The 12,500-nt window shown below is 55.2% G+C and overlaps 3 non-coding genes across 3 annotated transcripts; 1 reads left to right on the top strand and 2 right to left on the bottom strand.

Annotated features, from left to right (window-relative positions):
• Positions 1-253: 253 nt before the first annotated feature.
• LOC139053558 (5.8S ribosomal RNA) lies at positions 254-406 on the bottom strand. Its single transcript, XR_011510562.1, has one exon. It is a non-coding gene; the product is annotated as a 5.8S ribosomal RNA (ribosomal RNA).
• Positions 407-1,643: 1,237 nt separating this feature from the next.
• LOC139053549 (small subunit ribosomal RNA) lies at positions 1,644-3,458 on the bottom strand. Its single transcript, XR_011510556.1, has one exon. It is a non-coding gene; the product is annotated as a small subunit ribosomal RNA (ribosomal RNA).
• Positions 3,459-8,809: 5,351 nt separating this feature from the next.
• Positions 8,810-9,001, top strand: LOC139053540 (U2 spliceosomal RNA). The gene has a single exon (XR_011510549.1). It is a non-coding gene; the product is annotated as a U2 spliceosomal RNA (small nuclear RNA).
• Positions 9,002-12,500: the final 3,499 nt, after the last annotated feature.

Below are 12,500 nucleotides of genomic sequence, written 5' to 3'. Positions count from 1 at the left end.
CTCTTTCCCTGCAGGTATCCGACTCCATCCTGCGGCGGTCTTGCCAGAGGCGCGCACTCGTCACGCTGCAGTAGTAATGCCTCGTTTCCGTCTCTTCGAAGATTTGGCACGACGGCTCGCCACCGTCTCCTTCTCGTGAGGTTGCTGGCGCGTGGCTTCAGCGCTCAACGTACTGTCCATGATGCCGACGCGGTCAAAACGAGTCGACGGACGCACGTTCCCTGTGCGCCGAAGGCTCTCTTGATATGTGATCCGACCCTCAGACAGACGAAGCCAAGGGAAGACCCAAGGCCGCAATGTGCGTTCAAAGAATCAGTGCTCAGTGTGTCCTGCAATTCACACCAAGTCTCGCAGCTGGCTGCGTTCTTCATCGACCCGAGAACCGAGTGATCCACCGCTTAGAGTCGTGAAAAATAGTTTGTTCAATTCAGTACAGTACAACCAGTGTTTCAGGCACGTGGCGTCTCCCTGTGTGTGGTTTCGAAGAGCGCCTTTCGGCGTGCGCTACTCCTGTTTCGCTCTTTCGTTCGGCGGTCACGCGTTTCCGCATGACCGCTGCTGATCCAACAGCCTACTCGAGACGAAAGACAAGAGCTTGGCGCGCGCGTACTCGCGCAGCTCTCCAAAGCCACTCGGCCAGTGCCAGGGACGGCTCTCTGCGCCGGAGCCACAACAAGTCTACTTGAGGCGGAAGACGAAGCCAGCAAGGGCCTGGCCGCAAGTGCGTTCGAATACGGGATTACAGTCCCTCGTCTGTCCGTACTTCCTCTTTCGACGTGCGGCGCCTTCCCAAAGCGCACAAGTCCGCAAACCGCAGAACGCTTCCGACGTAGCAAAGCCGCGTTTCCTTCGGTACTTCGCAGCAACGCCGCCTTTCCCTCGGCGGCGGGCAAATAGCCTGCAGACGTCGTCGCATTGAACCGCGAACTCGACACCTCGCGCGTCACGAGCGGGAGCCGACCGGCAGCCTCCGGCCCTTTCGGGCGCGGTGGAATTTGCCGCGGAGGACGGGAGAGTGCTTTAGGCCACGGTTCCTTCCGTACTTGGCAGCCGCACCCTCAATACCGCCGGTTCCATGACCGACCGAGCGCCGCACCGTTCCTTTAGTACTTGGGCAGCAACAAAGTCGGGTCGTTACTCCACACTCGCCGCAGGAAGCGACCGGCAGCCGCCAGCCTTTTCAGACTCGGCAGCGTTTGCCGCGGAGGACGGGAGAGCGCTCGCACCACGGTTCCGTGTGTACTAAGCGGCAGCGGCATTAGCTCTCGACCGTCAGTTCCTTGACCGACCGCACGCTTCGCCGTTCCCCTCGTACTGGGCAAGAGCAGCAGGTCGGGTCGTCTTACTCCCATTCCGCGCAAGAGTGCCGAGGCGGACTTCAGAAAGCCCACCCAACAGTGTGCGTTACGCCGTTTCTACCCGCGGGCGCGGCCAAGCCAACCGTCCAAGGTTGCAGCCGGCGTCCACTGGGCGCAACAAATTTGGCACGGGGCGCCCTTCGAAATTCGGGCAATCCCCGGCATGTTCGGGTATAGCCGTCCCCGCGTCCAAGCGGGGCCAGCGGCGGAAAGCGTCGGGCGCAGCGAGCTGCTTCACCCACACGGGGTAGAAACAATGGCGCTCGTCACCCTCGAACAATCCGGTAATGATCCTTCCGCAGGTTCACCTACGGAAACCTTGTTACGACTTTTACTTCCTCTAAATGATCAAGTTTGGTCATCTTTCCAACAGACCGGCGCAACCGAAAGGCCGCGCCGGACATCGGTCCGAAGACCTCACTAAATCATTCAATCGGTAGTAGCGACGGGCGGTGTGTACAAAGGGCAGGGACGTAATCAACGCGAGCTTATGACTCGCGCTTACTGGGAATTCCTCGTTCAAGGGGAACAATTGCAAGCCCCTATCCCAATCACGAAAGAAGTTCCACGGGTTACCCAGTCTTTTCAGACAGGGATAAAGACACGCTGCTTCCTTCAGTGTAGCGCGCGTGCGGCCCCGGACATCTAAGGGCATCACAGACCTGTTATTGCTCTGTTTCGTGCGGCTAGGAGCCGCTTGTCCCTCTAAGAAGGTTGTAAGGTGCTGGGAACCCCGCACCTATTTAATAGGCTAGAGTCTCGTTCGTTATCGGAATTAACCAGACAAATCGCTCCACCAACTAAGAACGGCCATGCACCACCATCCACCGAATCAAGAAAGAGCTCTCAATCTGTCAATCCTCCCAGTGTCCGGGCCGGGTAAGTTTTCCCGTGTTGAGTCAAATTAAGCCGCAGGCTCCACTCCTGGTGGTGCCCTTCCGTCAATTCCTTTAAGTTTCAGCTTTGCAACCATACTTCCCCCGGAACCCAAACACTTTGGTTTCCCGGAAGCTGCCCGCCGAGTCATTTGAGTAACTCAGGCGGATCGCTGGTTGGCATCGTTTATGGTCAGAACTAGGGCGGTATCTGATCGCCTTCGAACCTCTGACTTTCGTTCTTGATCAAAGAAAACATTCTTGGCAAATGCTTTCGCAGTAGTTCGTCTTGCGACGGTCCAAGAATTTCACCTCTAGCGCCGCAATACGAATGCCCCCGTCTGTCCCTCTTAATCATTACCTCGTATTCCAAAAACCAACAGAACAGAAACGAGGTCTTGTTCTATTATTCCATGCAAGTTTATTCAGGCGACTCGCCTGCGTTGAGCACTCTAATTTTTTCAAAGTAAAAGCACCGGCCTTCTCGAGGCACACAATGAAGTGCACCAAGAAAGGACCGGCATGATGTTCAGTCCGAGCCGTCGCATCGGGTAGATGCACTACTCGTCTGGAACTGAGATCCAACTACGAGCTTTTTAACCGCAGCAGCTTTAGTATACGCTATTGGAGCTGGAATTACCGCGGCTGCTGGCACCAGACTTGCCCTCCAATTGATCCTCGTTAAAGGATTTAGAGTGTACTCATTTCAATTACGGGGCCTCAAAAGAGTCCCGTATTGTTATTTTTCGTCACTACCTCCCCGTGCCGGGAGTGGGTAATTTGCGCGCCTGCTGCCTTCCTTGGATGTGGTAGCCGTTTCTCAGGCTCCCTCTCCGGAATCGAACCCTGATTCTCCGTTACCCGTAACAACCATGGTAAGCAAGTAACCTACCATCGAAAGTTGATAAGGCAGACACTTGAAAGAAACGTCGCCGGCTCGTGGCCATGCGATCAGCACAAAGTTATCCAGAGTCACCACACAATACGGGCCGAAACCCGATCGATCTTGGTCTAATAAAAGCACCCGTCGCCCAAAGGGCTTCAGGCTCACTGCATGTATTAGCTCTAGAATTGCCACAGTTATCCAAGTAGGAAGAAACGATCTAAGGAACCATAACTGATTTAATGAGCCATTCGCGGTTTCGCCTTATTTCGGCATGTACTTAGACATGCATGGCTTAATCTTTGAGACAAGCATATGATTACTGGCAGGATCAACCAGGTAATCGTTCAACTGCGCGTCCCGCCTGTCAAGCAGGCCGGACGCCGTTTTTGCGATGCCGAGGCCACCTTCAGGCGCCCCAGCACGCTTCGTTCTTGCAAAGAGTAGCACTTTGCACAGTCCGAGACGACGGCGTTCGAGCTCGCTACGGCGCCCTCCCCGAAGGGCCGGGTATCGCCACGCGGCAAGAAGCACGCAACATTCTCGATAGACTGGTTGTGTCGACTCGATCACGGCTTGCGGTTTCTCTTGAGCCCGCAGCACAGGTGGACCGACCGACACTTGCAACGTAGCCGAGACGGCAAAGCCGCCAGGCGACGGGTCACGCCCGCGCCTTCGGCGCTTTCGCATTTGACTCGTCCGAGGACGATGCGGAACACAACTCGATATCGTGGAGAAAGCGTCGTCCGACAACCAGCCCCTAACGCATCAAGCGGATGAGGCTGCAGACGTCAGCTGTGGGATCCACGGGAGCGATACCGGGGACACGCTTGACGGGCACGAAGCCCGCCGCATATCAAACACCCAGGTCGCTTTTGGGGGCGACTGCTCTCTGGGACCCCCATATAATAGCAGCGATAAGTTCCCAAATCTCCATGGGGCCGTACTCGTGCCACTTTCGACGAGCGTTTGGCGAAAATCGTGCCGCCTCGCAGCGCCGCGAGCGAGATGGAAAGCTTACGTCGGCAGCGCAATGCCGAAGTCGTGAAAGCGCAGCGCGTCGACCGAATGCGCGAACGGCAATCTCTCGCCTATGGACAGCGCGGTTTCCAGAACAATCGCCTTTCTGTGCCCCTACGGGGCCGCACGCTAGCGCGGCCCTTTCGCCGTTTCCGAGCACGAGTGCGACCGGCGCGGGCGGCGTGCTCGACACCCCGGCTGACGCCGTTTCGGACTTTGTCTCTTCGCGCGCTCGCGCCAACGCCGCGGCAAAACGACGACCTCTGCGCGGTTCTTTCCCGGTTCCCGGCGTGCTATAGTGCAGCCAGCCGGACGGTGGCGACGACTCAGTCGCGGCCGTGCGGTGGCTTGTACGCCAAAGTTGCGTGACGGGCGTCGAGCTCCCGCCGCGGCCCGGCTCAGGTGGTTTCGGACTTCTGTCTCTTCCGAGCGCTCGCGTCGTCGTGGGCACGATTCTCGAGTGCGGAGCGGTGCGCGGACACCACCACGAACACGCGCAAGCCGAAAACGGCACTACGGTACAACGTCGGCCAGGGCGGTACGGCCCCCTTATATGAGCAGCGATAAGTGACCAGATCTCCACGGGGCCGTACTCGTGCGACAAGGCGGCGTACTGCGCCGAGCCGAGCGCCAATATTTGGCCTTGGCACGGCCGATTTGAGCTCTCGCGATCGCCGCGGTACCGCCGCTCACCGATTCAAGGCACGCTAGCGCGGCCCCTTCGCCATTTTTCGAGTAAGAGTGCGAAAAGCGCGCGCGGCGTGCTCGTCGCCCCGGCTGACGTAGTCTCGGACTTAGTCTCGCTCACGCCGCCCCGGCTGACGTCGTCTCGGACTTAGTCGCGCTCACACCGCCCCGGCTCACGTGGTTTCGGACTTCCGTCTCTTCCGAGCGCTCGCGTCGTCGTGGGCACGATTCTCGAGTGCGGAGCGGTGCGCGGACACCACCACGAACACGCGCAAGCCGAAAATGGCACTACGGTACAACGTCGGCCAGGGCGGTACGGCCCCCTTATATGAGCAGCGATAAGTGACCAGATCTCCACGGGGCCGTACTCGTGCGACAAGGCGGCGTACTGCGCCGAGCCGAGCGCCAATATTTGGCCTTGGCACGGCCGATTTGAGCTCTCGCGATCGCCGCGGTACCGCCGCTCACCGATTCAAGGCACGCTAGCGCGGCCCCTTCGCCATTTTTCGAGTAAGAGTGCGAAAAGCGCGCGCGGCGTGCTCGTCGCCCCGGCTGACGTAGTCTCGGACTTAGTCTCGCTCACGCCGCCCCGGCTGACGTCGTCTCGGACTTAGTCGCGCTCACACCGCCCCGGCTCACGTGGTTTCGGACTTTCGTCTCTTCCGAGCGCTCGCGTCGTCGTGGGCACGATTCTCGAGTGCGGAGCGGTGCGCGGACACCACCACGAACACGCGCAAGCCGAAAACGGCACTACGGTACAACGTCGGCCAGGGCGGTACGGCCCCTTATAAGAGCAGCGATAAGTGACCAGACCTCCACGGGGCCGTACTCGTGCGACAAGGCGGCGTACTGCGCCGAGCCGAGCGCCAATATTTGGCTTTGGCACGGCCGATTTGAGCTCTCGCGATCGCCGCGGTACCGCCGCTCACCGATTCAAGGCACGCTAGCGCGGCCCCTTCGCCATTTTTCGAGTAAGAGTGGGAAAAGCGCGCGCGGCGTGCTCGACGCCCCGGCTGACGTCGTCTCGGACTTGGTCGACGCCCCGGCTGACGTAGTCTCGGACTTAGTCTCGCTCACGCCGCCCCGGCTGACGTCGTCTCGGACTTAGTCGCGCTCACACCGCCCCGGCTCACGTGGTTTCGGACTTTCGTCTCTTCCGAGCGCTCGCGTCGTCGTGGGCACGATTCTCGAGTGCGGAGCGGTGCGCGGACACCACCACGAACACGCGCAAGCCGAAAACGGCACTACGGTACAACGTCGGCCAGGGCGGTACGGCCCCTTATAAGAGCAGCGATAAGTGACCAGACCTCCACGGGGCCGTACTCGTGCGACAAGGCGGCGTACTGCGCCGAGCCGAGCGCCAATATTTGGCTTTGGCACGGCCGATTTGAGCTCTCGCGATCGCCGCGGTACCGCCGCTCACCGATTCAAGGCACGCTAGCGCGGCCCCTTCGCCATTTTTCGAGTAGAGTGGGAAAAGCGCGCGCGGCGTGCTCGACGCCCCGGCTGACGTCGTCTCGGACTTGGTCGACGCCCCGGCTGACGTAGTCTCGGACTTAGTCTCGCTCACGCCGCCCCGGCTGACGTCGTCTCGGACTTAGTCGCGCTCACACCGCCCCGGCTCACGTGGTTTCGGACTTGCGTCTCTTCCGAGCGCTCGCGTCGTCGTGGGCACGATTCTCGAGTGCGGAGCGGTGCGCGGACACCACCACGAACACGCGCAAGCCGAAAACGGCACTACGGTACAACGTCGGCCAGGGCGGTACGGCCCCTTATAAGAGCAGCGATAAGTGACCAGACCTCCACGGGGCCGTACTCGTGCGACAAGGCGGCGTACTGCGCCGAGCCGAGCGCCAATATTTGGCCTTGGCACGGCCGATTTGAGCTCTCGCGATCGCCGCGGTACCGCCGCTCACCGATTCAAGGCACGCTAGCGCGGCCCCTTCGCCATTTTTCGAGTAAGAGTGGGAAAAGCGACCGCGGCGTGCTCGACGCCCCGGCTGACGTCGTCTCGGACTTAGTCGACGCCCCGGCTGACGTAGTCTCGGACTTGGTCTCGCTCACGCCGCCCCGGCTGACGTAGTCTCGGACTTGGTCTCGCTCACGCCGCCCCGGCTGACGTCGTCTCGGACTTAGTCGCGCTCACACCGCCCCGGCTCACGTGGCTTCGGACTTGGTCTCTTCGAGCGCTCGCAGCCAGGTCGGGGCCGACGCCGACGTCTGCGTGGGGCTTCAACGATTCCCGGCGCGACGCAATGCAACTGCGCGCAGGATGCCAGCGACTCCGCCGTGGCCGTGCGGCGGTGTACACGCAGAAGTTTCGTGAAGGGGTATCGAGCTCCCGCCGCCCCGGCGGACGTGGTTTCGGACTTTAGCGCTCGCAGCGATCTCGCGGCGATCGCTGACGTCTGCGCGGTTTCAGGTGTGCTACGATGCAGCAGTCTGCCGCACGACAATTTACGGAAGCGAGTGCATTCCGCCCCGGCGGACGCGGCAGCGGACTTTGTGCCTGCGGGAGTGCTCTTGTTGCTGTAAAATTTGAACGGGTGCAGCTGCGCGAAGCAAGTGTACACATTTTCTCTCTCTCTCTCTCTCTCTCTGCCTCTGAGGCGACTGTAATTTTAATTTAAATGCAATTGGAGGCGGGAGCAACCTGATGAGAGTAGGCGGACTTCGGCACACCTTGTAGTTTAGAAATTGTTTTCAAGCTTTGAGGACATACACAATCGCGCCATCTGCTTTCCCCGTCTCTTTGGCACTTCATAGTGTGTGCAGCATGCTCTGCATTCCAAAGAAACGCGCCTGTTTCTCCCCCTCTCTCACGTTCTTCTTGTCTTTCTTGCTGCTCTTGTGAGAAGTTGCTATGCTCTTTACTCGCTGTAAAATAGAATGCTTGCGCGAGCCAACAACTTGCGTGTCTTTCTTTTTTTTTGTTGTTGTTGTTTTTTTCTCTCTTCCCAAGACGTTTCTGCCATTATTCACTAGCTCTCGTTCTTAGTATGCAACGGAGCGTTAGCTCGCGCCATCTACCTTTCTTTCTGTATGGCGAAGGCCGTAGGTTTTCCTAGTTCCGCACACAGATGGCGCGGATGCGTTTTCGCGCCAGTTTCGAACGACCTCGCTGTACACATGTTTCTCATTTAAAAGTTTCAAAGGGGCTTGCGAAAGGGCGTGGTCCTTTTTTCTTGCGCAAGGCTGAGCTTTCCAGCTGTGCTTAAGCTATGCTAGCATGTGTGCGTATGTGTGTGTGTGTGTGTGTGTGTGTGTGTGTGTGCGTGCGCGCGCGCGCGTGCGTGCGCGTGCATATGTGTGCGTGTGTGTGTATACACGCACACGGTAAAGATGATGGGGTAGCGCTATTTCTTTCTTTCTTTCTTTCTTTTTTAACAACACCTGTGCTCCACATGGCGATCTTCCTGCCCTCTATGTTTCCGGTTGGAAGGAGTGCGCAGCCTTTTCTATATTTATTTATTTTTTTTTTTTCATTCTCTTTCATTCGTACATGAGGCGCGCTACCTAATTCTAGCGGTCGAATCGACACGTTGCAATCCGTCCCGGCCTGTGCCGTATGAAAACTTTCAGTGGGCCTTGCGGTAAATAAAAGGAAATGAGGGAAATGCGCGTAGTGTATTACACTTGCGCACGGGCTTGAAACGAAGGCCTCAAAGAAAGCCGCCTTGAGCGGTCGCATTCAGACGGAAGTAAGCATTCCCCTTGCGCGTGTTTTCCGCTCGCCTGTTCCGTTTTCTACGAGGTTGCCTTCGTTGGTTTTGCCTTGCGAACAAGCTTGCGCTCGGGTCTCGTTTCTACGCGACGGCGTTTCGTTAACAGTGAAAGACTGAGGCGTCGCGAGTTGATTCGCGAGATAGAGAGCATAGAGTCTCTAGACGGGCTGGGTTTTATAAGATTGCCCACGCTGTTGCTGAGGTTACCAATGTCGCCAGGGCACCCACAAGGCAGTGGTACAATGGAGTGAAGTGAAAGACATCGCTTCTCGGCCTTTTGGCTAAGATCAAAGTGTAGTATCTGTTCTTATCAGCTTAATATCTGATACGGGTTCTATATGGACCCACGATATTAAACCTATTTTTGGAAGTTGGCGGAGTGCTTGAAGCCTGCTTCACCTCCGCCGCAGGTCGGCCCGGTATTGCACTACCTCCGGGATCGGCCCCCGCTCACTTAGGTGAGACTTCATTCAATCAAAATGAAGAACACAAGCTCGAAGCGAGCACTCACGTGACACGCACCATTCCCATACTATACGCAACGATGCCGGTGTTTCTGAACGATTGTCTGCTGTAATGAGCCACTTGGGGGGGGGGGGGGGGGGAAGGGTGATTAGCCGTGGGTTTTGCAATCAATGTAAGTCCCACTCAAAGCCAACACTGCATTTTGGAGTTCACTATCGCTTTGATCCGTAAACGACAGCAAGCTCGCCCTGCGAAAATCCGCTGCCCTAGTGGAAGAAAGGTTCCCTATGAAACAAAAATGGAGTGCCCGATTTCCGGCAACATTTTCGCTGCAGTGGGACCGAGCGCCTCGAAAACAAACTTGTCGTATGGCCAAGTGTGGCGAAATATATTCAAGGGTTCAGAGGTGCCTCAGCTTTCCAACCTGTATGTTATGAATACCTGTTGCTACCTTTTCGTCATCATCATCCTGCTGGCTACGACCACTGCAGGGCAAAGACCTCTCCCATTATTCTCCAAGCACCCCGGTCACGTGTAAGCCCGGTCACGGTCGCCGTCTAGTGCCTGCGCCCTTCCTAATCTAATCTGCCCTCCTAAATTTCCGCCACCCCGTGCTACGCTTCCCTTCTCTTGGAATTCAGTCGGTAACCCTTAATTGATGATCTTCCCCCCACATTGCATGCCCTGCGCACGCCCATTTCTTTTTCTTGGTTTAAACTAAGGTGTCATTAGCTCGCGTTTGTTCGCTCACCCCCCGAATCTGCTCTATTCTTATCCCCCGTAGCGCTACACCCATCATTCTTCTTTCCAAAGCTCGTCGCGTCGCCCTCAGTTACCCTTCGGTAATCCTTAAGGTCCTTCGTTGCGGCACTCGCGGCATCTTTCTCATTTAAATAAGGCTATTTCGTTCAGTTTTGGGGGAAAACTCAATGAGCTAGGCGCGATTGTGTCCCCGGCGCCGCTCTCAACAAGATGGCGGCGCCCAGGCTTTTTGCCTGGTGGTTCGGCTTGACGCAGAACACGCCTGCAGGGCAGTGAAGCCGCATTGAAGGGGCAACGAGCGGCGCAGTGAAGCGCATGCTCGGGCGAAAAACGCGAACATCAGCCAAAAATACAACCAAATGGCCAAATACGAATTTCCGTTATGGGAAATTGGAGTTCAGTTGGCGCGTTGCGCTCGCCTAAGGTAAAGAACATAAATGCGAGTGCCACATCAGCCAAGTCAATGCTGAGGATCGCGTATCATTTCTTATTTATTTTTCCCCTTGCCTCCTGGCCTGCGTGGCCCTAGCGCGCATGCCCACGAAAGTAATGCAATAAGGAAAACGCGAAATCATGCGGTGACGGCTGTATCATATCCATTGTGCGTGCTTTGTTCTTTTTGGACTACAGTGGTGTGCGTTATGAGAAAGTTTCAGTGACCAGCGAACCTATATTTAGAACCACATTTACGGTTACTGCTAACAAGCTGCGGGTAGGTGTTTTTTTTTTCTTTCTTTCTTTTTTTCGCTACCAACGATGGGTTATCGCAACCGCGATCGGTTGTGCTAGACGCGTTCTTGCCAAACGTTGGCTCTATACGCGACCCGTGACGCGTGGTCGGCACATTCAAGCAGTCCATTGCAAACCGTTCCAAGAAGAAGGATGCTAGCTCCACGTTCCGCCGGGAGCGCTAGTTCGAAGATTGTACTTTTAGACCCTCGAGGAAGCACCGCCATCCCACGTTTTCTATAACGCGCTAAGACTCAGAGCGACAGCGACCACTTGTCTTTGTCAATATCTCGGACACACTTTTTTTTTTTTCTTTAATCCAGATCGTCAGACGAGCCCGCGTTCACGCGCACTCGCTCTCTCCGATAAGCAGGGTAGCTCGGTTGGGGTGTTGTAGGGCCTCGCGCATGCGCTGCTGAGTTCGTCGCTTCGCCGGCCGGTCGACGCTGGCGCGGTACTGGTAATCAACTTCGACGGGCATGGTGAAACGTCACTGTGAAACGTCACGACTAGCAATGCAATGTGTTTGCGAGCAATCGGAGAAATGAGAGAGCCCCTGTAGATTAGTGGAAACGTTCCTCCAAGTATTACGTTTGCAATTTGCGCCTACGAACATGAACTAGACAAAGGAAATGATCTGTAGCCGCCTTCACTTCATAAAATTCCCGTACGAAGAAATTTGCGTGCGCACGTGATCTCCCGCATGAAACCAGACGATAGGTTAATTTTAGCCGTTCATTTCGATTTGCCGAATGTAAACCGGAACACTTTCTCCACGCGCTCTTGAGGTTTGAATGACAATCAATGACATGCTTTTTTTATATATTTTTGTTTGTTCTATCTGGAACCAAAAGAATTCAGAACGCCATTTCAATCTTAGATTCGATTCACGCCTTGCGTTACGTCACCCCTGGCATATCTGATGAACACGCTCTGCTGTTAAGCTTCATGATCACGGCATTAAAAGTCGCCACTTCCCGAACGTTTATCGAGCCGATGATGAACCGTATGCTGGATTCTTATTGTAATGAGTTTATAGAAAGTTTTATACTTCTATGGCTAGCTTCAAGGAAAGGAAAAACATCGCTCAGCATTGTATAACGCATAACAACAACAACGAAAAATCTGCAGGTTATTCATACTACAATGAGAACACTAGGAATACTGAAAAAGATGAAATCTAGACATGCTGCAAGGAGCCAACAAATGCAATTGAACCAACGAACTGAACTGCAATTATTTCATCAAGACATGCCCCGAAAAAACGTGGCCACTATCAATGCTCATTTCAAAGCTGTTTTTTTTTTTTGTTTGTGACGGATAATAATTATCTTCCCAATGGCTGATGTGAAAATTTCAGAGCGCGGCATTTTCGAAATCTCAAGGCCCCGGCTGCTTTCTCTCTTCTTTAAATATGTTCCGGGTGGCAGATGGAGAAAAGTTTCGCGCACATAATTTAAAAGCCTGTAGCTGATTTTCTTGAAGAACACAAAGTGCTGACAGACCACCAAACAAGACAAAATTGAATCGGTATTACGCGCGATGATTTCGCACCGCAGTAACAAAAGGGTAACAAGCGGACGTTCATTTCGTGGTGTGTATTTCACGTCTCTCACAATAATAATAAAAAGAATGCTACTGCATAAATTAGCTTTTCCCAAACTGGATGGTTTCGATCAGCTTCCTTAAATTGAGTTGGCGTTGATTGAGCAGGTGCGGGCCTCGGTTGTTTAAGATTTTTGTAAATGGCATCATTACTGGATAGATGCGGACGTCTGCGTGATGTGTGAAACTCGCTTGAGGATCAAGGGAGAACCCCCCCCCCAAAAAAAATCATGTCATGGTGACACAAGTGGCACATGAGTACTGTTATCGGGAGGAAAAAAAAAAAAGGAAAACCGGCACGTACTAGGGAGACACTCCTCTTACACGTGAAGCTCCAAACAAATTGTTTTTCTTGAGACGCTCTATAAAGCTCCTCAAACGCAGCACCCGT

Source organism: Dermacentor albipictus, unplaced genomic scaffold (assembly GCF_038994185.2).
Source record: "Dermacentor albipictus isolate Rhodes 1998 colony unplaced genomic scaffold, USDA_Dalb.pri_finalv2 scaffold_150, whole genome shotgun sequence".
Taxonomy (NCBI): domain Eukaryota; kingdom Metazoa; phylum Arthropoda; class Arachnida; order Ixodida; family Ixodidae; genus Dermacentor; species Dermacentor albipictus.
Note: the sequence above shows the minus strand (reverse complement) of the source record. Positions and strands in the feature narration are given on the sequence as shown.